The 24,361-nt window shown below is 39.8% G+C and overlaps 1 protein-coding gene across 28 annotated transcripts in view; it reads right to left on the bottom strand.

Annotated features, from left to right (window-relative positions):
• The window catches only part of BBX (BBX high mobility group box domain containing), a 291,573-nt gene that overhangs the window by 94,937 nt on the left and 172,275 nt on the right, over positions 1-24,361 (bottom strand). The window lies entirely within an intron of this gene.

Raw genomic sequence — 24,361 nt, 5'->3', positions numbered from 1 at the left:
CCCATAATTATTTAATATTTCTCATTCATTCATTTGAAGTAACATTGATAAACAAATTACTCTTTATACACACTCATGTGAAAATTCACGTAATACAGTTAAATACCATCAGTTTAAATGGTTCATGCTGATGACTACAAACACAAATGCAGTTGCCAAAAATCACACAGTGGTGGCCTTTCTGGTCAGTTTAAATTTGCATTGATCCAAATGCTTGCAGAGTGTTATCAATAAACTTTTAATGCTAAGTTGCTAACATTAGGATCCATGAACATACAGTTTCAAGATTCATCTAGTTCTAAAGTCTTCAAAACAATATGATATAGGCAGTTTTAAATTTCTTCCTTAATTGTTTTTGGGTTTGAGGGTCACATTTAGGTCTTCACTTCAAAATCAAAAAATATTCACTAATGTTTCCTTCTAGAACTTACAAGATTTCATTATTTTAAAAAATGTAAATAACTAATCAATCTGGAATTCATTCTGACAAAGGAATGAGGTGGGGATTGAGCTTATTTTTTTCTCCCCAAAATACCTAACCAACTATTTCAAACCATTTATTAAATCCTCCTGCTTTCCCCCAATCCATGTATATAAAAGTCCATTTCTGGACCATCTTCTGTTAATAATCTTGCCCTCTGTTTTCCCATCCTTTGACCAATTCTAATATCTTAATGGATAATATCATTCTGTACCTTCTCCTATATACAAATATATCAGTAAACACAGCCACTTAAAATGTCTAAGCTGAAAATTTCACACTTTAAGTTAATCAGTTTGATCATCCTCATTTTTAATAACCATATAATATTTCAAAATAAGAATGTATTGAAATTTTCTCAATTATTTCATGATTGATAGGCATTAAGATTGCTTATCAATAAAATCTTCATTTTAATAATTTTTTAATCTTCATTCTGATAAAATCTTATTATTAAAAGCTGTGTCTAGTCAAAAAAAAAAATAAGCGGGAGGGTGAGGAGGGGAGAAGAATATGTTCCTGTGGTTTCCTTAGCAAGAAACTTCTGTTGAACATCTGAAGCAATTACATGATTCATGTGGCTGCCTCAAGAGTAGAAGTGATTGAGAACTCTAAATGGAATTAGTTATCTGGTATGTTTTTAATAAAGGAGCAACAATTTCTTTGAATTGATAGACCAGTCAACAATTCCCAGTCTATCTACAAAAAAAACTTGGCATAGGCAACCCAATTTCCAAAAATATCAACGCTGTATGGAGAGAAGAGGAAATAGTTATTTTTGTGGCTTACTAATCACTTCAGGATGAGATGCTTGAGTGGTAATTAAACCCATACTGGGTTTTAATACCCAATATTTTATGATATAACACATTTTTTAAATAAGTAAAAGAAATCAGCAGGAAATTTTAAGTCAGGCAAGCTGTTATCAACTGGAGAGGTCAAAGTGATTGCCAGTGCCTAGAGAAAAATATATCATTTAGATTCAATGATTTTGATTATGCTATTTAATTATGCATGAATGTGTTTTAGAGTATGTGCCTTTGTATATATTTATGTGTAATTTTAATTTCAAACAGAATACAAAATGTCAAGAATCAAATGAATGGATGGTATACGTGGCTTTGGGGTTCAAAACAACCACATTAACCTCCTCCTACCACACTGCTCCGCTTCTTCCCACAAAGCTGCCAGGCAACTATGATACCATGTCTCCTCTCTGATACTCCCCAAATTAATCTCTCCACCCCTATGAAAACAACAGAAAGATCCTATATTGCTAATGATACCAATCACATTTTCTCCTGAATTACAATTATGTGGGTACATCCTACCTCCATCACTAAGCCTTCTCCTTGATGATCCAAGACTAGTTAACTTTATACACCCAGAAGCATCTGGCTTATCAGAACATCAAGATCAGTTAGTTGTGAGGGCTGCTGTAAGCAACTATATGAAACTCCACGCTAAATTATGGTGATAATTCACTATTTATACACTAGAATGGCTTCAAAATTAACACCTTCTCTTTCATTCCTGTGAATTCAGATAATCTTTCTTGAGTGAAAAAAAGGAGGTCTGACAACTACATATAACAGTGAATGCAGGCCTAGGTGGCAATGTTCTGTTGGGAGAACCATCAACTACCTGGGCTGTGGGGAAAAAAAGAGTGACAACTAGCACAGAGTCTAGAATAAAACAGGAGGAAAATAAGTATTTTTAGCATGAATAAAATAAGCGAACTGAAGATAGAAAACTTGGGACAAAATAGTCAAGGAAAGTGTGTCTGATCTAATGACCATGAAATACCCCAACTATAAACTAGACACTTCAATAACTTATAGTTATCTGATTACTTTTTAAATCACCATGGATCTATTTTCAAACTGTTGAAAGAAGGCAAGCGTCCATGGAGGGTAGGGGTGGGGGTGCTCCTGATTATCATTCAGAAGTAATGAGAAAGAGAAGAATGAAAGAAAAGGTGAAGAAAAACATCTGAGAAAAAATAAGGGCAAAGAAGGCATATAATTTTGAGATTTAAGCATATTACTTATTTCAACAGACAGGAGGAGGGAAAATTGTTACTTTTTGACAGTAACAGAGACCTACGTTCGTAACTATTTTGCCACTAAAAACCCCACACATTATACAGTTTGGTTTCTTGTTCTGGTAAAAGAGCAAATTAAGCTAGCAATCTACAGGTAATGAATTAAGCAACTGGGGGACTTTATTCAAAAGGGGTTCTTTTTCCTTTCTACATGGAAATTCTAGAATAACTGAAGTCAGGTTATTTTTACTATCAGTGGACTCTGTACTTGAAAGAATCAATATCATAAAATTAGGTTGCTGAGATCAAATGATGGAGGCTGAAGGTCCCTATCCAAATTACAGTAGGCTTTTGAACAACTCAGGTTTGAACTGTGAGCGTCCACTTATACATGAAACTTTTTCAGTAAAAACAGACTGTATTACTACATGATCAATTGCTGGTTGAATCTACTGATCAGAGAGCCATGGATACAGGTAGGTGACTGTATAGTTATATAACCCCAGCATGAAAAAGTGGACTGTACTGAACGATATTTATCTTATAAAAATACACCAACCCATGTGTACCCTTTTCTTTGCCAGGAAGAGTTGCCCTAGATACTAATAAGACTAAACCAAATGTAAATCAACTTGGTGATACATTAGGAAAAACTTCATTTAACTATGTTTTTCAAATGCAGCAGGCCCATTCATGAAGACCTTCACTGAGATCAAACTTCATGATAAATTTAAGGAAGAAACATCGTAAAAGAAACAGTACAGAGTGAACACCACATTTAACAAAAGAAAACCATGGACACTGAGGCCTAAAGGCCTCATTCAGAATCCTGCCTATACCACTAACTGCTCAGTGTAAAGCTGTTTATCTTGCTGGTCTCTCTTCACATTAGCACTATGTTAACAGCTCTACCGTGAGAAGACTTTTCATGTAACACCCAGCACACAGCCTGCACCAAGACAGTTCCCGCTCCATGGTAGTAAACCGTCCTGACACCCACGGGCTTTTTAGAGGGAGTATGGGTTCAACAGACAGCAAGGGCTCGCTTTAACGCAGCCTAAGATGCTGTTGGAGAGAGAACATAGAGGACTCCCATTCAACAGTGGTTCATGTTCTTTCATCTCCAGCCTCAGAAACTGAAAAAGAAAGATGCAAAGTTTCGTTCTTTTGTATGAGTGATATACAGTCAGAAATGGACCCTTCGCACAGCCATAAATTCTGTAAGATCCTCTATTCTCTCTATCTTCTTGTCTACTTGGGCAATCAGTAAATTTTGGCTTTTAAAACACTGTGTAAATGTAACTGTGTCACAGGGATATTTTAAACTGTTTCCTGAATGTCCAATAAAACTCCTTTCAAATCATATTACTGGAAATTCAGACCAAATGAGATACGGGAAGGTGAGGGAGGCCTATGAAATCTCATTGTTGGACAGCCACACATTCTATTCATAAGCAAACACTCTCCTAGGTCTACCTGAGACTGCTAAGCTTCAGAGCCTTCTCGGGCCTACAGCGAAGAAAATCAGCCCCAAGAAATAGTGATAAAGCAGTAGCTCTAGAGCTTCCACATGAGTTAGGGTGACCTGCTTAAACAACTCTTGCGAGAGTGTTGCTGCTTTCAAAATGCTCCTTGCTGCCATTCTTTCAGGGATCCAGCTGACACAGACACTGGCAGACACCCCAACCTGGAAGCCTTGCTCACTTCCTAAAATTCTTCCATTTTTTGACTTGTGCTTCTATCAAGGCCCAGGTCACATTCACTTCCCTTCTGAAGCTTTCTGTGAAAACCTTAAAGTCAAAATTCATTGCTCTCATCGAATCACCAGTCTATGTCCGATGCAGGATACAGCATGCTTGGGGCTGGTGCATGGGGATGACCCGGAGGGATGTTGTGGGAAGGGAGGTGGGAGGGGGGTTCATGTTTGGGATCGCATGTACACCTGTGGTGGATTCATGTCAATGTATGGCAAAACCAATACAGTGTTATAAAGTGAAATAAAGTAAAAATAAAAAGTTAAAAAAAAATAAAAAATAAATAAATTAAAAAAAAATTCATTGCTCTTTGCTCTTGAGCTTTGATCATACTTGACCTTTTCGGTCCAGCACTTACCATGGTATTTCAGTTAGCTTTATCTATCTCCACCCTCTCCCCAGTAGCTTGTGAATTTCTAAAGGAAGGTGTCTTGGTTTCTTGCATTTTTGTCCCTGGGCCTCAAACTGAGGCTGGTATATAGCAGTTTCTGAAAAGGGTATTTATGGCTTGTAATTTCCTTACCTGACACTTAACCACATAAAACAATTTCCCAAAATGAAGTGTTCCTAAGGATAATTTTTAAAATAATACTAATATACAACTAATATTTATTAATACTATTTGCTTCATACTTGATATTTATTATCTCATTTAATCTTTGTAAGAACCGTTCAGGCAAGTACTAACCACTATGCAACCCAGTTGAAGAAGCTGAGGGTTAAGCCATTTGTCTAGGGTCACACAGTTGGCAGCAGAGGAACTGGCCCGAGAACCAGGAAGCCTAACTCAAGAGCCCAAACACTTACCTAGGACAAAGCTCCAACATAAAGCCTTGCATCTGTTGACTCACTGGGCATTTTCTACAGGACAAACAGCTTAAGAGCCATGGAACTACCTAAGGGGCACTCTGGGGGGTTGGAAGGTACATACTTTCAAGGTTCAGAGCAGAAGAGCAACTATACATCTCTGATAACTGTAAGTGACAGTTACATTAGACTAACTTTAAAACTCTTTGAAGATTAAAGTTCTACAAGTGCTAATCATTATTTATTGTAATTCTAATGGCAATTCTAAACTGTACACAGATTAAATGAAAACTAACTCATTCAGTACGGTAATACTCTCATTGTAGAAGCAATTCAGTCACTCTATTCATGCAAAGAGTGTCTTTCAATGCACTCCTTATTGAAAAGCAGTAGCTCTTCAAGTTGAAACTTTAACTGTCAAGATGTTATCTATATGCTCTTCATGAATACTAATAAGACACCAACTATTCACATAATGGCTTAGCTACACTGGCAGTGCTGGTCCCTGACCCCTCCCTTCATAAAGGAATATGTGTTCTAAGATCTTTAATACTTACACTTCATGACATTTAGCCTAAGGAGAGCTTAACATGGTTCTCAAAATGCATGCTGCTCTAGGCTACAGATAGAGACAACAGCTACCCTGAAAGAGATAAGGCACCAAAAGAAGTGGCTGAGGGAAGAAAAGCGATTTGCACAGAGAATTCAGTAACAGGCTTGAACGTGTTGCCCATCACACTGCCCTCCCTGCCAAAGCCCAACTCTCTGCTCTCCTGTAATTTTAGGGTGGCATTTACATTCTTCACCACAAAATCACAAATTCCTGGTCTTCAACAGGTCTAGCATAACACATTTGCCCCTTTTAGTTTCTAAGTGAACATGGGTGTTGTTTTTTCAAAATCCATTTATTACACGGTCAGGGCATAATTATCATACCGACAAGAATCTGATGTACAAAACAAAGCCGATGGGAGCCTCTTCCTCATTTATTCTCCACCCAGCTGAACATATTGATCACATGCTGAGCTACGCACTGCGGCAGTTAGGTGCCCAGCCTTACCTCTCATCTCAGCACCATCTCTGCCGCCTCCCTCCTGCTGGCAGGCAGGCGTCGCCCTGTCTCCCACACCTGCCCTGTGCTTCCTCAGCTCTCCCAGGCCTGCACACTGTACCCCACACACCCATTCTCACTTCCTATGTAAGTCCCTCTGAACTCTCATTTCTATTGTGATTTGCCCCAGCTCCTATCTCTCTCCTTCCTGAGCACCATTTTTGACCACCCACATTTAATGTCTGTGCCATATTTTTTGAAACTTGATTGTACAACAACTATCATTTTCCCGTATAATACATGTATAATGACGCCATATGAATTCCTCCCAGAGACCCTGGAGGGTAAAGAACATGCCAGATGCCTTTTTTCAGGATCTGTCAGAGCAAACATCCCTGTGCTAGACAGGGAGTACCTGAGGAAGTCAACACAGAAACAATAGCTTTCTGCTTTCACATTATGCTTTTTCTTTGCGCTGTTTTGCTAGCAGGCATAAGAGACAGAAGGCTTGAAAGGAAAACATGCAGAGAAGGAAAAATAAGAACACAGAGGGTTGCTCAGGAGGAGTGGGAAGAGAGAAGAGAAACAGAAAACTTGAGGAGAAGTCACTTCCAAACAGCTGTCGGTACTAGACTAAAGACATTTTTTCGTAGCTTCATTCCATTCTCTGGTCAATGATGTCATTATGCTCTCAAAACAGAATATCATAGTACCTTCCCCTCACTAGCACTCTTTTCCCTTCATACCTGGTCTATTGCTGCTGCTAAGTCGCTTCAGTTGTGTCCGACTCTGTGCGACCCCATAGATAGCAGCCCACCAGGCTCCCCCATTCCTGGGATTCTCCAGGCAAGAACACTGGAGTGGGTTGCCATTTCCTTCTCCAATGCATGAAAGTGAGAAGTGAAAGCGAAGTCACTTAGTCGTGTCTGACTCTTGGCGACCCCATGGACTGCAGCCTACCAGGCTCCTCCATCCATGGGATTTTCCAGGCAAGAGTACTGGAGCGGGGTGCCATTGCTTTCTCCACCTGGTCTGCTAATTAACCTCAATTCTGAACTCATCCAACCATTTTTCTTTCCCAGTCTATCCCCAGGTTGCTGGCTATTCCCAGTGTCTGACACTACTACAAAAAGTTTCCAGTCTCAGGTTGATCCTCAGTGCTCATTCATAATCTTTACTTGTCTTAGTCTTATCCAATCCCACGGTGCCCATATATTAATAAATTATTGGTTCCTTCTCAAACTTCATTGATAATGAGAATAGTTATATATATATATATATATATATGCATAAAACCCTTACACATATATAAAATGCTTACATATATATATATATATATATATATATATATATATATTGCTTCCTATGTGCCAGAACATCATGTGAAATGCTGGGCTGGATGAACCACAAGTTGGAATCAAGATTGCTGGGAGAAATATCAACAACCTCAGATACGTAGATGATACCACTCTAATGGCATAAAGTAAAGAGGAACTAAAGACCTTCCTGATAACAGAGAAAGAGGAGAGTGAAAAAGCTGGCTTAAAACTCAACCTTCAGAAACTAAGATCATGGCATCCAGTCCCACCACTTTATGGCAAATAGAAGGGGAAAAAGTGGAAATAGTGACAGACTTTTATTTTCTTGGGCTCCAAAATAACTGGATGGTGACTACAGCCATGAAATTTAAAGATGCCTGCTCCTTGGAAGGAAAGCTATGACAAACCTAGATAGTGTATTGAAAAGCAGAGATATAGCACTTTGCTGAAAAAGGTCCACATAGTCAAAGCTATGGTTTCTCCAGTGGTCATGTATGGATGTGAGAGTTGGACCATAAAGAAAGCTGAGTGCCGAAGAATTGAAGTTTTTGAACTACAGTGTTGGAGAAGACTCTTGAGAGTCCCTTGGACTGCAAGGAGATCTAACCAGTCAATCCTAAAGGAAGTCAGTCCTGAATATTCATTGGAAGGACTGATGCTGAAGCTGAAACCCCAATACTCTGGCTACCTGATGTGAAGAATTGACTCCTTAGAAAAGACCCTGATGTTGAAAAAGGTTGAAGGCAGGAGGAGAAGGGGACGACAGAGGATGAGATGGTTGGCTGGCATCACTGACTCAATAGACATGAGTTTGAGCAAGCTCTAGGAGTTAGTGATGGACAGGGAAGCCTGGCATGCTGCAGTCCATGGGGCTGCAAGGAGTTGGACATGACTGAGCAACTAAACAACTGCTAAACACTTTATATGAATTAATTTCTGTAACATTCCATACACCTCTTGGAGAAAGTAACTATAACGGTCACGTTTTATATAGGGAGCAACTGGGAATGACAAAGCTTAAACAATATGTCCAAGGCCATTCTGCCAGCATGCGGTAGAGCCAGGATTCAAGCCTAGGGCTTCTGTCCTCAGAGCCCAAGCTTCTCCATATGGTCCTTCCCAGTAAAATCCTAGCCATTCTAAGAAATGCCTTTGCCTCCTGGTTAACAGGAAAGTCTACATATGTGGACCTTCCCAAAGTTCTGCCCTGCCTACCAATTTCAAAACTTCTTTTCTTCTGCTTTTTCTCAAAGGCAGAATTTCAAGGCGGGCTCCTTTTCTCCCTCCCAGCCTGTGCTTCTCATCTTTCCTGCTCCCCTGGACCATTAGATGTTCAGTTTGATGAAGTACTGATGAACTCTCACCAGCTGCTCCCAATAAAAACCTGCTCTTTTGGCCTGGACACAATTTCAAGTCTAAAGCCCTCTCTGAATCCTCCTCCTTTAGCTAGTCCTCTATTTTGGTACAAACTGCCCTCCAGCCAACAGGCCAGGAGACTGCCTAACCCCAAGCCATGGGACTAGCAGCCAAGAAGAACTGGCCTGCTTGGTACTAACGTTGTTCACAGGCTCCACCTTGCACTTCACTTACTGACTTGTTTCCTAATCTTCTCAGTTCTAAAATCCAGGATTAATTTCCTAGAAAGCACTCACGGCTCATTCCAACTGTGCCACAGGCTCTGGGTTCCTTCTCCACCTCACTATGATTCACGCTTGCATCTTTAATTTCTAGACTCTCAGAGAAAACATATTGTCTCCACCATATCCATGGGGGACTTGCCAGAGCCCACATGGTGCACAAAAACTGGACATTCCTTCCTTTCACAGAAACATCTGGAAAATATGCACATCTTTTCTACTTCCTGACTACTTCCCAATCATTGCAACTGGCTTCTAGCACCGATACCTAACCTCTCACCACGTTCTGTCCCTTCTACAGCCTAATATATGGTCTGCTCCTCTCCACTCGCCACGCTGGCTTCCTCTCTATGGCTGCACTGACCTCAGTTCTCCAAACTACAAATACGTGCTCATGCCCTTCTGCATATGAAATCTCTTCAGCAGTCCCTCAACGTACTCAGGAAGATGTCCAGACCTCTGCCTTCAAACAGCACATAAGATTCCTTCCTGACTTCGTCCCTACTTAGTTTTAAGGCTCACGTTTCTTTGCTCCACTCTCACTCTTAAAGTTCTACCTACACTGAGCAACACGCTATCACCTGGAACTCACCTCTTAGTATCTGCACGACTGCTCCCTGCTGTGAGGCTAGTAGGCCTGCTTCAGGCCGGAGCCTGGATCTCACATCAGCTCCCACTGGCCCTTACTAGTCTGAGAGAGAGGTGCTTCTTAGGTGTCCCCACAACACCCTACACTCAATATCCCCCAGTGAAACAGCGTATGTCACTTGTTACATCCCTCTTGGCTTTGACAGTTATGGTATGAACTCGAGCCCACTCGTTCAGTGAAGAGTCTCAGGTTTGCTCCCTGAAGCCTCTATCTGTCACCTTTATTGCTTCTCATCTGCCCTGGCTTCTTTTCTGCTCCTTCCCCACCATCCCTGGCTCTTCCTTCCTGCCTTGTGACCCTCCATCTCAAGAGATTCCTTACACCAAGTTCAAACAGCATTCTCAAACTCCCAAACCAGAACTGCTGACAATTTTACTTGTTTGGAAATACTAGCTTCTAGGCAGCAAATGTTAAAATGACTTAATGAACAATTTTGACCTCATAAGAGAAATAATTACTATTTTCTTTTCTCTTGTACCCATCACTGAACACTAATCTTACATGCACCAGTTTAAATACAGCCCCTTAAATAGTAAGAATGATCATGCATATTTTTACAAATATTTAAAAATATTTATATTAAAACTTTACCAGGACTTCCCTGATAGTTCAGTTGGTAAAGAATCTGCCTGCAACGCAGGAGAAGGGATAGTCTACTCACTCCAGTATTTCTGGGCTTCCCTTGTGGCTCAGATGGTAAAGAATCCACCTATAATGCAGGAGACCTGGGTTCCATCCCTGGGTTGGGAAGATCCCCTGGAGAAGGGAAAGGCTACCCACTTCAGTATTCTGGCATGGAGAATTGCATAGTCCATGGGGTCTCAAAGAGTCGACACGACTGAGCAACTTTCACAATAACCAAAGTTAAAAAAATTTTTTTTCATTTATATTGACTTAAAAAAATTCTAAACTAATCCAGACGTTTTTATTAGTCTGGATGTCTTTCACCATCCTGATCTCTACTTACAACTTAAAAAACAAAACCAGAAACAATGGTTCCTGTTAACAATCAACAATCTACGATACCTCTAGATAGAAATCTCTTTTTCCTAAGCTACTATTCTTTACTCTTAAGTGATGGCAAATAATTTTAAGTTACATTTAAATTTAGTTCACTTAATAAAGCAAAACTTCTCCATCTTAATGGTTACAAAACAAAACTATTTTCCCGTAACATTAAAAAGAAAGAAATCACTCTTATTTTAGTAGTTGTAGTGTTTACTGAAGCAGCTTAACCTAGCTTCTGCAACGCTCACCTGTTTTACATTTTGGCACACTAGAATTGAGTTAATTTGTCATTTTCCAGATTACATACTGTAAGAAGGATGTTGCTTATCTTTATATTCCCAAATGCTTGGAATACTGCCTTGACTATATTATGCAATTAATAAAAAGTGCTTGAAAATGCATTAACTAAATGATTTTGTATCAGATTGTGCATTTGCCAAGGAAATTAATTAGAATACACAGGGAGTTATGATACATTTATAGTTTCTGTTTAACTAGAGTTAAGCAGAAAAACCATTTATTTGTTTTATACCTGCTTCACACTTGGTGAGATTTTTTTTCTTTAAATATTTTCTGACTTAATACACATGATACCAAAGTGCTTACTTGCAGCTTCAGAGCCATAATAGTGCCCTATTCAAAACATTAAACATTCCATCTATATTCTTATTAGGTGTTACAGTCCTTTTGAGTGCTTGGTCTGATTGCTTTAACTTCAGTGCCAAGTACTGAATGCTCTTTTCTTTTATTCATGAAATGTATTAAATCCATGGTATTTGTTTTAAAAAGTTCTTCAGTTCATAGAATTAACAACGTAAGTTTCTATTTCTATACCATTTGTCTGATTATTCCCCCTCTCTGGAAAACTACCAAAGAGAGAATATAAATAGCTAGACATTTTAGGAGGACCCGAAATTCATTCTTCCTTCCATTTTTCTTTCAATGCACAGTATGCAAATGGATATTACCCACAACAGAGTTCCAGAAACACATCTATTTCTGCTTTATTGACTATGCCAAAGACTTTGACTGTGTGGATCACAATAAACTGTGGAAAATTCTGAAAGAGATGGGAATACCAGACCACCTGGCCTGCCTCTTGAGAAACTGGTATGTAGGTCAGGAAGCAACAGTCAGAACTGGACATGGAACAACAGACTGGTTCCAAATAGGAAAAGGAGTATGTCAAGGCTGTATTTTGTCACCCTGCTTATTCAACTTATATGCAGAGTACATCATGAGAAATGCTGGGTTGGAAAAAGCACAAGCTGGAATCAAGATTGCTGAGAGAAATATCAGTAACCTCAGATATGCAGATGACACCACCCTTATGGCAGAAAGTGAACAAGAACTAAAGAGCCTCTTGATGAAAGTGAAAGAGAGTGAAAAAGTTGGCTTAAAGCTCAACATTCAGAAAACTAAGATCATGGCATCCGGTTCCATCACTTCATGGCAGATAGATGGGGAAACAGTGGAAACAGTGGCTGACTTTATTTTTCTGGGCTCCAAAATCACTGCAGATGGTGACTGCAGCCATGAAATTAAAAGACACTTACTCCTTGGAAGGAAAGTTATGACCAACCTAAAAAGCAGAGACATTACTTTGTCAACAGAGATCCGTCTAGTCAAGGCTATGGTTTTTCCAGTGGTCATGTATGGATGTGAGAGTTGGACTGTAAAGAAAGCTGAGCGCTGAAAAATTGATACTTTTGAACTGTGGTATTGGAGAAGACTCTTGAGAATCCCTTGGACTACAAGGAGATCTAACCAGTTCATCCTAAAGGAGATCAGTCCTGTGTGTTCACTGGAAGGACTGATGTTGAAGCTGAAACTCCAATACTTTGGCCACCTGATGCAAAGAGCTGACTCATTTGAAAAGACCCTGATGCTGGGAAAGATAGAGGGCAGGAGGAGAAGGGGACAATAGAGGATGAGATGGTTCGATGGCATCACCAACTCAACTGACATGGGTTTGGTTAGCCTCCGGGAGTTGGTGATGTACAGGGAGGCCTGGCATGCTGTGGTTCATGGGGTCACAAAGAGTCGGACTCGACTGAGCAACTGAACTCAACTGATTACCCACAAGATACGTGGTTTACTAAGGCATCCTGGAATATTTTTCTTACAGCCTAATTTTCATAAGTTTGCTCCCTCTGCTGGTCGAAGTTTTATCCTCTAGCATCCTATTTAAATACAAAAGGCAGTGTTTTATACTATAAAGAAAATAAAAACTCCCCTATAAAAAATTATAAATAAAATTCCAAATAAACCTGGAAAGTCACTTAAGAAGCTCTTCTACATCAAAGCATGGCATTAGCTGACTTTAGGGAGAAGCAGTCTTTCCAGTATTGAATTAAAGGCAGGGATTTTCCAATTTAGTTATAATTTTTCCTCTAAGCAAGATCCTTATCTCTTCCAAGACAATTTCTCATTAATTCAGCTCTTTTTAACCTGGAATCTCCACAGTACTTTGCAATAAGTGTCTAACCAAATCTTTCTATATTTACACAGACAGCATTACGGAGAGAGTAGGCAGGACGGAGCACTCTCACTCACACATATAGTGACTTGTCACGGCAGCAACAGTTAATGGCTGAACACATAATCGATACGGGGCTACAGGGCTACTCATATGCCTTCACTGGTTTTTCCTTTCACCTTCTTTTTTCAAAGATGAAAGCTGTTTTGCTGACATATCTAAAAAAATTGCTTTGATTTAGATAATAAAGCTCTTTATAATAAGAAATTGGAAGTACATTTCACTAATAAGTTGTAAATACATTTTCTAATAAGAAAAACCAGTACTGGTCTAAAAACTTCCGGGTTACTTTAACTGCTACTTCCCGATCATAAAAGACATTGTGACTTACACATTGTATCTATTTATCTAATATGACACAGTCCTGTGAAGTGGGTAGAAGTAAGCCCATTTCACAGCTGAGGAAGAGGAGCCTTGCAGAGATTTACGTAATCTCCCCAATGTCACGGAGGGACAAAACAGGGGCACAGCCTAAAGGCTTGGGCTTTAATCTCTAAGCAGAAGTACTTTCTTCCACATGACTGCATCACTGATTTTATTTTTAAATCAATACATTTATTTTGAGAGGAAAAGTAATGCCACTTTATAAGCCTTTTTGAGCATTTGTTTAGTGCCTTAGCATTTACTTAGCTAGAGAATTCCTAAATTTCCATTTATATTTCAAAATAGTCCTTTGTATGGATTTAGACATACTCAATACACTGGGGGAAGGGAGGGATTCGGAGTAAGAAAGCATATGTATCTGTGAATATTCAGTACACTTTACTTCACTTCGCATTTTGTAAATATTGATGCTGCAGCTCCCAGAGTGCTCTCATAAGTAGTTATGACTGACAGTCCATGAGTGCTGTGTCTCTCAAAACAAATATGCTTTACTGACAGAGAGCACGTGAACCTCCATCTAATTATTCTGAGAGGCAGGGTGGAACAAACAACATGACTCCTCAGCTCAGTTTGGCATTCTCCACTGAACACGATAGGCAGGTTACAGTTTAACACATACTATGCTGCTGCTGCTGCTGAGTCGCTTCAGTCGTGTCCGACTCTATGCGACCCCATGGACGGCAGCCCACCAGGCTCCCCCTGTCCTTGGGATTCTCCAGGCAAGAACACTGGAGTGGGTTGCCATTTCCTTCTCCAATGTATGAAAGTGAAAAGTCAAAGTGAAGTCGCTCAGTTGTGTCCAACTCTTTGTGGCCCCATGGACTGCAGCCCACCAGGCTCCTCCGCCCACGGGATTTTCCAGGCAAGAGTGCTGGAGTGGGCTGCCATCGCCTTCTCCAACACATACCATGAAAGCCAGTCATTTCCACGAACAACAAAACAGATCTGCCATGTAATCCTAGAGCAGAGTACATCTTCCTATGGTTCTTGCAAATATTTTTAAGAGTAAATGAAAATTAACTGCATATTTAATACAAAAAAAGGTGAACCTGGAGTTCACCCCTGATAGTTTCGCAGTGATGTGGGTAAATGTTGTTGTTGTTTAGTTACTAAGTCATATCTGACTCTTTTGTGAGCCAATGGACTGTAGCCTGCCTCGCTCCTCTGTCCATGGGATTTCGGTAAAGAATCTGCCTGCAATGCAGGAGACTCATGGTCGATCCCTGGGTTGGGAAGATCCCCTGGAAAAGGAAATGGCAACCCACTCCAGTATTCTTGCCTGAAGAATCCCATGGACAGAGGAGCCTGGCAGGCTATAGCCCATGGGGGCAAAAGAGTTGGACATGACTTAGCAACTACACCACCACCACGACTAATCTGTTCTTGAGAGACAGGCAAATGCCTCCTACAGCTTGTTTGTAGTTCCTCTTGGGAGACCTCCTGATTCCAAGTCAACATTTGCCAATGCAGGGAATATAAGAGATGTGGGTTTGATCCATGAGTTGGGAAGATCCCCTGGAGAAGGAAATGGCAACACACTCCAGTATTCTTGCCTGGGAAATCCCATGGACAGAGGAGCCAGGCAGGCTATAGCCCATTGGCTCACAAAAGAGTCGGATATGACTTAGTAACTAAACAACAACAACATTTACCCACACCACTGAGAAACTATCAGGGGTGAACTCCAGGTTCTGGGACTCCCCTGTCACTGCAAAGTGTGACAACTCTCACATGGCTTCTCCTACTCTGAACAATGGCAAAAATTGCCCTTTGAAAATATTGTGAAAAGAACTGTTCAGATCCTGGTTGATTGTAGTATTATTTAAGACTGGAGTAGGGGCTGCAACTTTCCACGGGATGAGGGAACAGGAAGGAAGTCAGGTGGCTGACCACTCTTGAAACCTCAGGCTTGACTTAAGAACTGGGTGGCACTTTACAGGAAAGTAATGCTTAGGGGGTGCTTCTCTGGTCTCTGAGTGGTAAAGAATCTGCCTGCAATGCAGGAGCCACAGGACACGTTGGTTGATCCCTGGGTCAGGTAGATGCCTTGGAGAAGGAAATGGCACCCCAGTCCAGAATTCTTACCTGGAGAATTCCATGGACAGAGGAGACTGGCGGGGTACTGTCCTTAGGGTTGCAAAGAGCTGGACAGTGAGTTAGCATGCACACACGCACGCAATGCTTAAGGGAACACAGAACTGGATGGAACTTTGTTGACATTCACACAGAAACTGGTCAATGATAACCTCGGACAGGTGTAAAGTGCAGTAACATTTTATGTTTCTTATATCCATTTTTCTCTTGTTTGTAGAGTTTTTGCATAGAGAGAAGATGGGATATATGAGACCAATAATAGTACCAGATTAAGAATAAGGATATCCAACATCTAGCCCTGGTTTTCACCTCACCAAAAGAGAAAGACTCAATACCAGACCTGTTCAAGGACAAAACTGCAACTGAATAAGTAGGAAAATTGTGGAAGTTCTTCATGCATCAAAAGCTTGGTCTAGATGACCCTGCAGGCACATCAGTACCACTCTCTGCTATGATTTTGACCTTGATGTCTCCAGTGGAGACCAGGCTGTACTGCAGAGTTCCCTCTCTCCTATACAAAGGCCTTCATTCCCCTCTCTCACCTCCTACCAGGAAGATAAAGACATAATAAAGCAGCTTTCACAACCCCTAACATAGCCTTTACACTGGTGACAATTTCTTACCTGTCGAGGTGGGTCTTTTAAAAACTGCCAACAGTGATTTTGTATAATTCTTCCCACATTGCTTTTCTTATAGTCTATGCCCACCTTTCTTACCATTAATTAATACTGCATTCTTTAATTTGAAAATTGAACCCAATTTTGAATTTTGTGTATCTTCATTACGTTGTTTTTAATTACTGACATTTTAAACACTTTCCATGTGCTTTGTCAGAATTCCATATTAAGGAAAAATAACTTTTCCAATACTTACATAAGACTTATCAGCATCTTTTCAGGGAATGCATAAGGAAGTTTTATTTTTTCCTTAAAAGTCAATTTCTAATAGTTTCAAATCCAGGCTACGGAAACCCTTAGTATTTTTTTTTTTTTACTTTATAAATAATTGAATGTATGTTTTATTATACTTCCCAGGTGGCACAGTGGTAAAGAACACAATTGCCAGTGCAGGAGATGCAAGAGACTCAGGTTTGATCCCTGGGTTGAAGATCCTGTGGAGTAGGAAATGGCAACCCATTCAAGTATTCTTGCCTGGAAAGTGCCGTGAACAGAGGACCTGGTGGGCTACAAACCATGGGGTCGCAAAGAGAGGGACACGAGTGTGCACGCCCACACACGTACCTTCTTATGGAGATGTTCAACTCTCAGATACCAGGAGACTCAGACTGCTAACAAGCTGGTTAGGATTAAACTACCTTTGATCTACTTTCACAGTTATTAAGAATAACAGAATCCTGGAGAATCTGAAGTAAAACTCTATGCTCTGGAAAACCTGAAGACCACAATATACAGCTCAGACAGGTAATAAATGCGGCCAAATCGGACTTTAAATCCTGGTTCTCTTCACATAAATCCAAACCATTCATGTGCCCAAGAGGGGAACTATCTGCAACACTGAAGAGCTCCCTGGTGATGGAAAGATTAATGGGAATTAGAGGCGCCTGAAACCTTAACAGTAGACAAACAGGGCTGTCCTTGACACCTGAAAGTGCCGAGTTGTTAACTGTGCCAAGTGCAGGCAGCTACAGTCACTAGTCTTCCAGGACCTGTCTTCCAGACCATTTAAAACATTTCCTTTCTGCCTAAAACTTACCACTGGTTTATAGTAATAGAAATCCAGTCATCATATATTCATTTAAATATTTTTACCTAATATTTAGAATTTACCAAGTCAAAGAGAATGCTGTGTAATAGAAACAATGTGCCCGTGTGCATGCTCAGCCGCTTCAGTCGTGTCCAGCTCTTTGCGGTCCCGTGCACTGTAGCCCAGCAGGCTGCCCTGTCCACGGGATTCTCCAGGCAAGAATACTGGAGTGGGTTACCACGGCCGCCTCCAGGGGCTCCTCCCAGTCCAGGCGTGGAACCGGCTTCTCTCCTGTCTCCATTTACCGGCGGTTTCGTCACACCTAGCGCCACCTGGAGGGCTTCACTGGTGGCTCAGCCAGCCAAGACAGCCTGTAATGCAGGAGACCCAGGTTTGATCCCTGAGTCAGAAGATTCCTGGAGGAAGGAAATGGCGAGCCACTCCAGTACTGTTGCCTGGGAAATCCCATGGACAGAGTGGCCTGGCAGGCTATATAGTCCATGGGGACTCAGACAGTCAGACACAGCTTAGCAACTAAACCACTAAACCCACTACCTGCGAAGTCCAAAAACAATAACACTTTCAATTCAGAAATTTACTTTCAACTTCATAAAGTACATTTTTATTGTAAATAAAAAAAGACTTGTAGTTTAAAACTGAAAACAGAATTTTCACGCATACAGTGTGCTTTTTTCCTTTCTGACTTTAATCATGCATCAGGACACTATTCTAACTACAATCTTTAGTTCACCTAGTCCTCAACAACTCTATGAAAAAGGGAGCATAATTATCCATATTTTACAGAGAAAGCAGCTGAGCTTGGAGGGAAACCTTCCCAGGGTAACAAACAGAAAAGTGGTGCATTGGACACCAGGATTCAGACTCAAGTGGTCCAGCTGCCATGCTACATTGCTATTCAATACGTCTTACCCATTAGAATTTGGGGAAATGATAAATACTGCAGTGGTAATACATTTTTTAAAGTGGGATTAAACTAAAAAGTCTCCTTTTGAGTCCTCTGAAGGTCAAGAGAGGCTCAGAAGAAAACCATGATGATTATCTTTGTCACCTTTTAACCTGTGATTTTCTTTTTCAAGTGGCATGCATCATGTACTACTAAAGTGACTTAGTATAGCTTAACCTTGCTATAATAAGCATTACGAGTCTGCATTAAAATTAAATCATTGCCTTACCTGGGTAGTTTATAAGGGTTGTATTATTAAACGTCCTTGAGTTCATTTAAAACAGAATCCAGATAAATACTTTGTTGGGTGGTTCCCCCCTACCCTAACTCTTAGTTGTGTATTTCACAAGAAAAACTTGCTTTACTTAGTATTTCCCAAATATATTGGAGCCCATATATTATGCCAACTTTCAAAATCTCTTGAGAGTCATTTAAGAGGAGTTTTTGGAATGCTAAATCTTAATTTCTCCTCTATTACTACAAATTTCAAATACAGGGTAGGATAAAGCAAAGTATGTGGAGGGCAGTGGGCAACAGGTACAGGAGCTATTAACTACTTCATTCATAAATACAACCGGATTTGAAGCACAACCACTAATGAGTTTCTGGAATTCTGTAACTGCAAATCCCAAGTTCTATCTGGAATGCTCCCTAAAAATACGGTGATCAGAAATAAAAGGCCAGGTATCTATCACCAAAAAAGATGAAATTATTCTAAACACATTGAAAAAGGGAGACAGGGGTGGGGAAAGAAAAGACATTCTTATACAAAAATTGGATTCTACTACTGCTAAAATGGAGAGAGGCAAACCAGATTTATCATGGTTGTTTCTAGACACTGGTTTCTACGAGATACAAATTTGGGTTTGCTAACGAAATGGCAACCCACTCCAGTGTCCTTGCCTGGAGAATCCCAGGGACGGGGGAACCTGGTGGGCTGCCGACTATGGGGTCGCACAGAGTCAGACACGACTGAAGTGACTTAGCAGCAGCAATAAAACTGCACAACATTAGAATCAAAAGGGACCTTAGAAATCACAGATCAATGCCCAACAATTTGAAGATCTTGAAAAGTAAGTTCATAAGAGGTTAGGTTTAAAATTAAATAGTCTTATTCTCTGATTGGGTATAAAATTTGGGTTCCTTTTGAGAAAATTATTATCATTACTATTAGGGGTTTTTTTGTTTGTTTTTTGTTCTTTTTTTTCTTTTCTTTTACTGAATTACAAACCTGAGATTGCTTTATGGTTGTATTATTAGTAAGACAAATGAGTACACTGTCATTTTAAAAATTCAGAAATTGCCAGGTTTATTTACAATAAAATAACAGAAAAAGCTCTTGGTTTCTTTCTCTTGTTCCACTTTCAGCCTATGAAATGAACTGGATCAATATAGGAAAAGCTTCTAAAGGGAAACCTTATTCTATTATCAATAGAAGAAGTTGCTGCAGAATGGAACAGCCAAGAAATGATCTGTTTTTAGGCCAACTTACAATTCTTCAGGTCCTTGCTATCTGAAAGAATAAAATGACTCAAAGAAAAACTACACACCAACAAAAAACCTAGTGGGCACAAAATGTAGGAGAGCAAAATCCTACACTGAGAGTTTTAACCGAAAATCAATCAATACAGAGAAACATGAGGAAAGCTGAATGAAGGATTCCATGGTTTAGGGGGACTTATGCTCAAAACAGTATTAGTCAAAATGCTCTAAGACACAGGCAGTATTTCTGTAAGGCATTACTTACAGCAGATAGCAAGCAATCAGAAAAGTGGAAATCAGGGTCCATTACTCATGGCAGGATAACCTGCATTATCCTGTTACAGAGGCATCACTAACAAGAGCTGATGAAGAAAAACGAAGGCTAAGAAAGGGAATGGTGTTTCTTTTACATGTAATTTTCAGCAAACTCTGATGAGTTGCAATCCTGCATGAGTTTTCCTCCCTCTCCTTCTTTCAATTTCATTTAGAAAAATCATCTAGGTTAGGTTCTTCAAGTGTGACTTTGTAACTAGCCTAATGTGGTCCCAAATTATCACCTTCAACATTCCTTGGAGGAAGCACCTGATTAAATACCCTCTGGTTAAGCAGATCAAGGTAGCTTTATGCCGATTCCAAGAACAAGAAGCTGTCAAAGCTGACAAATTGGTATCTTTACCCTGTTGGATACCATCTCCTGTCAGAAGGGTTTCTTATTTCTTAAAACTTGCTTCTCCACTTTGGTAGCCTTCTAACAATCTATTTAAGGGTCTGGCTCCTAAACCTTGTAAATTCTATTTTCCATTCTATTTCTCTACAGATTACACCGTTGACCTCTGCTACTGATCTTGAAGGAAGTTATCTGGAAGCCATCTGCTGTGACCCTAGCACAGAATTAGAACTGCACTTCTACGAGAGCCAATTTCTAAAATACCTAAATCAGTTGCACATGTTTTAAAACAACTCATTAGAAAAGGATTGCCACTACCATGGTGCTACTCTTTCCCCAACCCTTTGTCCAGAGTCAGAAAAAAAGATGAAAGGCAGGAAGTAGCCTAACTATCAAGTGGTTCTCCTTTGAAGAAAGATAACAAAATGCTGGAGTTAAAAGTATATTTGTAATTGCAAAGTTACTCTTCCTAAACAAATTCCAAGTGAAATATCTGCCTTTGATCTTGGAAAAGTATTTTTCTCACAGTTCATAGCTGACAGGGTAGTTCAGTTAGGCACCTCAACTCCCATCCCTGGGAAAAATGTTCCCTGAAATTCAATCATGTCAGTTATTAGCTTCTAGTTGTCAGCCTAGAAGTGGCTGCTTTTATGCTCTGCCACTGCTATTGCCAGTGAGAGTTCTGCCTGCTCTGATGATGTGACAAGCTGTCATGGTAACAGCATCCATCTGACCACCTGGCAGACCCTCAACTCCCTCTGTGTGACGCTGGACTGTTGTAGAGAGTCATTCAGCATCTCCTTGGACAAGGACCATTATCAGTGAAACGTATGCTGCAACTAAGAAAAAAAGTCTGAGGGCCTTAAACCTAAACAGAGTCTAGGGTTCAGATTCTAAAATGAAATCTATTCTCGACCTTCTACATTTTCTATTTTGGCAAGAGTCTAATGGTAATATGTGGCTCCAATAATGCAACAAGTGTATTTTAAAACAATAAAAATATTCCTAGTGTCCCCATGGTCCATTTTAAACAATTAGAGGACATAAATACCATATTATGGTATCATTTACTCAAAAATATTTTCTTTAACAGCTACTGGTTGTGGATCTTTTAATACAAGAAGGAAACAGGCAGTAACATGCTACAATTACGGGGTTAAGCTCTTATCTTTAGTAATTAATAGCCCTTAGAGTTCAGTTAGTAGAGAGAAAGAGTAGTGTCTACCTGAACCCTATGGAAGATATGTATTCCTAGGTTAGAAGAACCCTTTACAACAATAGGACTTTGGAGGCAATGGGGAACATCTTCCACGGAGAAGAATTATGCTTTTAAAGTTCACACACACATGTGAATACATGCACACACACACACATGCACACACATATACACATATACTCTCAAAGTGTAGAACTCATAATACTGATAGATACTAGAGACTGCTATCTGAACTTGGATACTAAAGTATCCCATACTTTCATAAAATGTTTTCTTTGAACATGACCCCAAAGGCCAAAAGTCTCTAACTTTTGAGACTCATCTATAAAGTCAGCATTCAGTATATTGCTGACTGGTAGGCTGAGTACTGAAGAACTGATGCTTTTGAATTGTGGTGCTGCAGAAGACTCTCGAGAGTCCCTTGGACTGCAAGGAGATCAAACCAGTCCATCCTAAAGGAAATCAGTCCTGAATACTCATTGGAAGGGCTGATGCTGAAGCTGAAGCTCCAATACTTTGGCCACCTGATGCGAAGAGCTGGCTCACTGGAAAAGACCCAGAAGCTGGGAAAGATTGGGGGCAGGAAGAAAAGAGGGTGGCAGAGGATGAGATAGTTAGATAGCATCATCGACTCAATGGACATGGATTTGAGAAAACTCTGGGAGATAGTGAGGGACAGGAGAGCCTGGTGTGCTGCAGACTATGTGGTCATAGAGAGTCAGACTCGACTTGACAACTGAACAACAACGGTAAAGCTGATAGCTAAGCTTTGAAAGTAACATTAATCACCTTAGCATGGTGTAACTCACAGTACCTGCAACAACATCCCAGGAAGCAGAATTAAGCAATGATAATCAAGTGTCATTCTGCCTGTCAGCGTCAGGCAAATGTTGTCGTTAATAAATCCTTACAATATCCTAGCAAAATAGCTATTTTCTTTTGCCTGTAAAAGCAAACTGTGACTCCCATCCTTATCAAACAGCAGTGATTTTACAGATACACAGGAAACACATACAGAAAAGCATAGATTTCTACACTGTACAGCTCCACAGCACATCACATCGTGAATCCCACCATCTTTCTGAAATATAAAATAAAACACTAAGCAGAAGGAAAACCCTTAACAAAAAAGAGCATAGGAATTAGATAATTAAATCAAGAAATTTAAAAAAAAAAAAAAAGGAAAAAAAAACCCATCTTCACTTAAATGCATTTATAGTGACATAGTCCATGATTTCCAAACTGTAAAGATGTATCTATACCTATAAAAAACACTGGAAGGAGAAATATCAAACTGCTTTGTTCAAATGGATATGGAGTAGTATAGGTACTGAGGGTGATTTCCATTTTTGTCTTCATGCTTTTCAGTGTTTTTGACATGTATTAAAAGCAAAAAAGAAAGTCAATAAAGTATTTTAAAATCAAATATTTTAAATGTGATTTAACAGAGAACAAAGTGGCAGGCTTCTGAGGTACAAAATCAATATACTGCAGTGGAAAGTCATTTTCTTTCTGATCCTGCCTGTGATCATGTGACATCTTTTCACACTTGCTCAAAATTAACTGCTTCACTACATAATGACTGCAACTACAGCAAATGGACCTTTTTGTAGGTAATTCAATTACTGTAGAAGATTTTACAGTTTGAATATTAAGAAGTGAAGCATACGTTTGACTATATACAGAGAAATAAAGCAGATGCTCAACATACCATATGCTAATTAAGAGTGAATTTTTAAACTTCACTATCTATTTATCTATCCCAGAGGCATCCTAGCTTATTAGCCATTGCTCTGGGTCTAGTTGGGAGGGCAGTGTTCTGTCTCATTTCCAGGTAACATAAGGGATTTCCATACTGTGATCAAAGGCCAGAATTGGTTTCCTAGAATGCATTCCCTAAGCCCCACAGTATTTTATTCACAGATCTACTGTGACATTATCAGCTTGGAGAGTAATCTTCACATCTTCCACACTTGACTGACGTATACAGACTACCAAGAATGCATCCAATAAATGATAAATGAAAGAAGGAGCTGTCCTATACAAATAACTAAACTTGGAGACAAATGTCAGAAATGGCTCAAGAAGTCATAGTGAATCATATGTAAACTCAACATAAAACACTGAAAGAAAGCCAGTACCTGTTCCTTCCTTACGAAAAGTTACTAGCAACTTAAAGCTTCTTTCTTTCCTTCAGTCCCTGCTCACCTCATCCATGTTCCTAACATCATCATGAATGAATGTATTCAACATCTGCTTCTAAAAAGAAAGGGATGAATTCTTTTTATATGTAGTATGCTTATAAAACCTGAATTTTTTCCTCATTAACTATAAATTATCTTTTGGATACCATTACACTGCACTGTTATGAAGAATGTTGAATGCGTGTCATTTTATTTTGCATTTGATTACATTATCAGTAGTGGCTAAGAACATGCTTTCAGGGCGGCCTCCTCCATGATCTCAATTGACCTGTATAGCCAGCAGGTGTTAGATTTGGGTAATTTATATCTACAGCACTCCGGTTGCTAGCTTTACTCTGAGACTAAGAGATACAAGTT

The sequence above is a fragment of the Ovis aries genome, chromosome 1 (assembly GCF_016772045.2).
Source record: "Ovis aries strain OAR_USU_Benz2616 breed Rambouillet chromosome 1, ARS-UI_Ramb_v3.0, whole genome shotgun sequence".
Lineage (NCBI taxonomy): Eukaryota > Metazoa > Chordata > Mammalia > Artiodactyla > Bovidae > Ovis > Ovis aries.
Note: the sequence above shows the minus strand (reverse complement) of the source record. Positions and strands in the feature narration are given on the sequence as shown.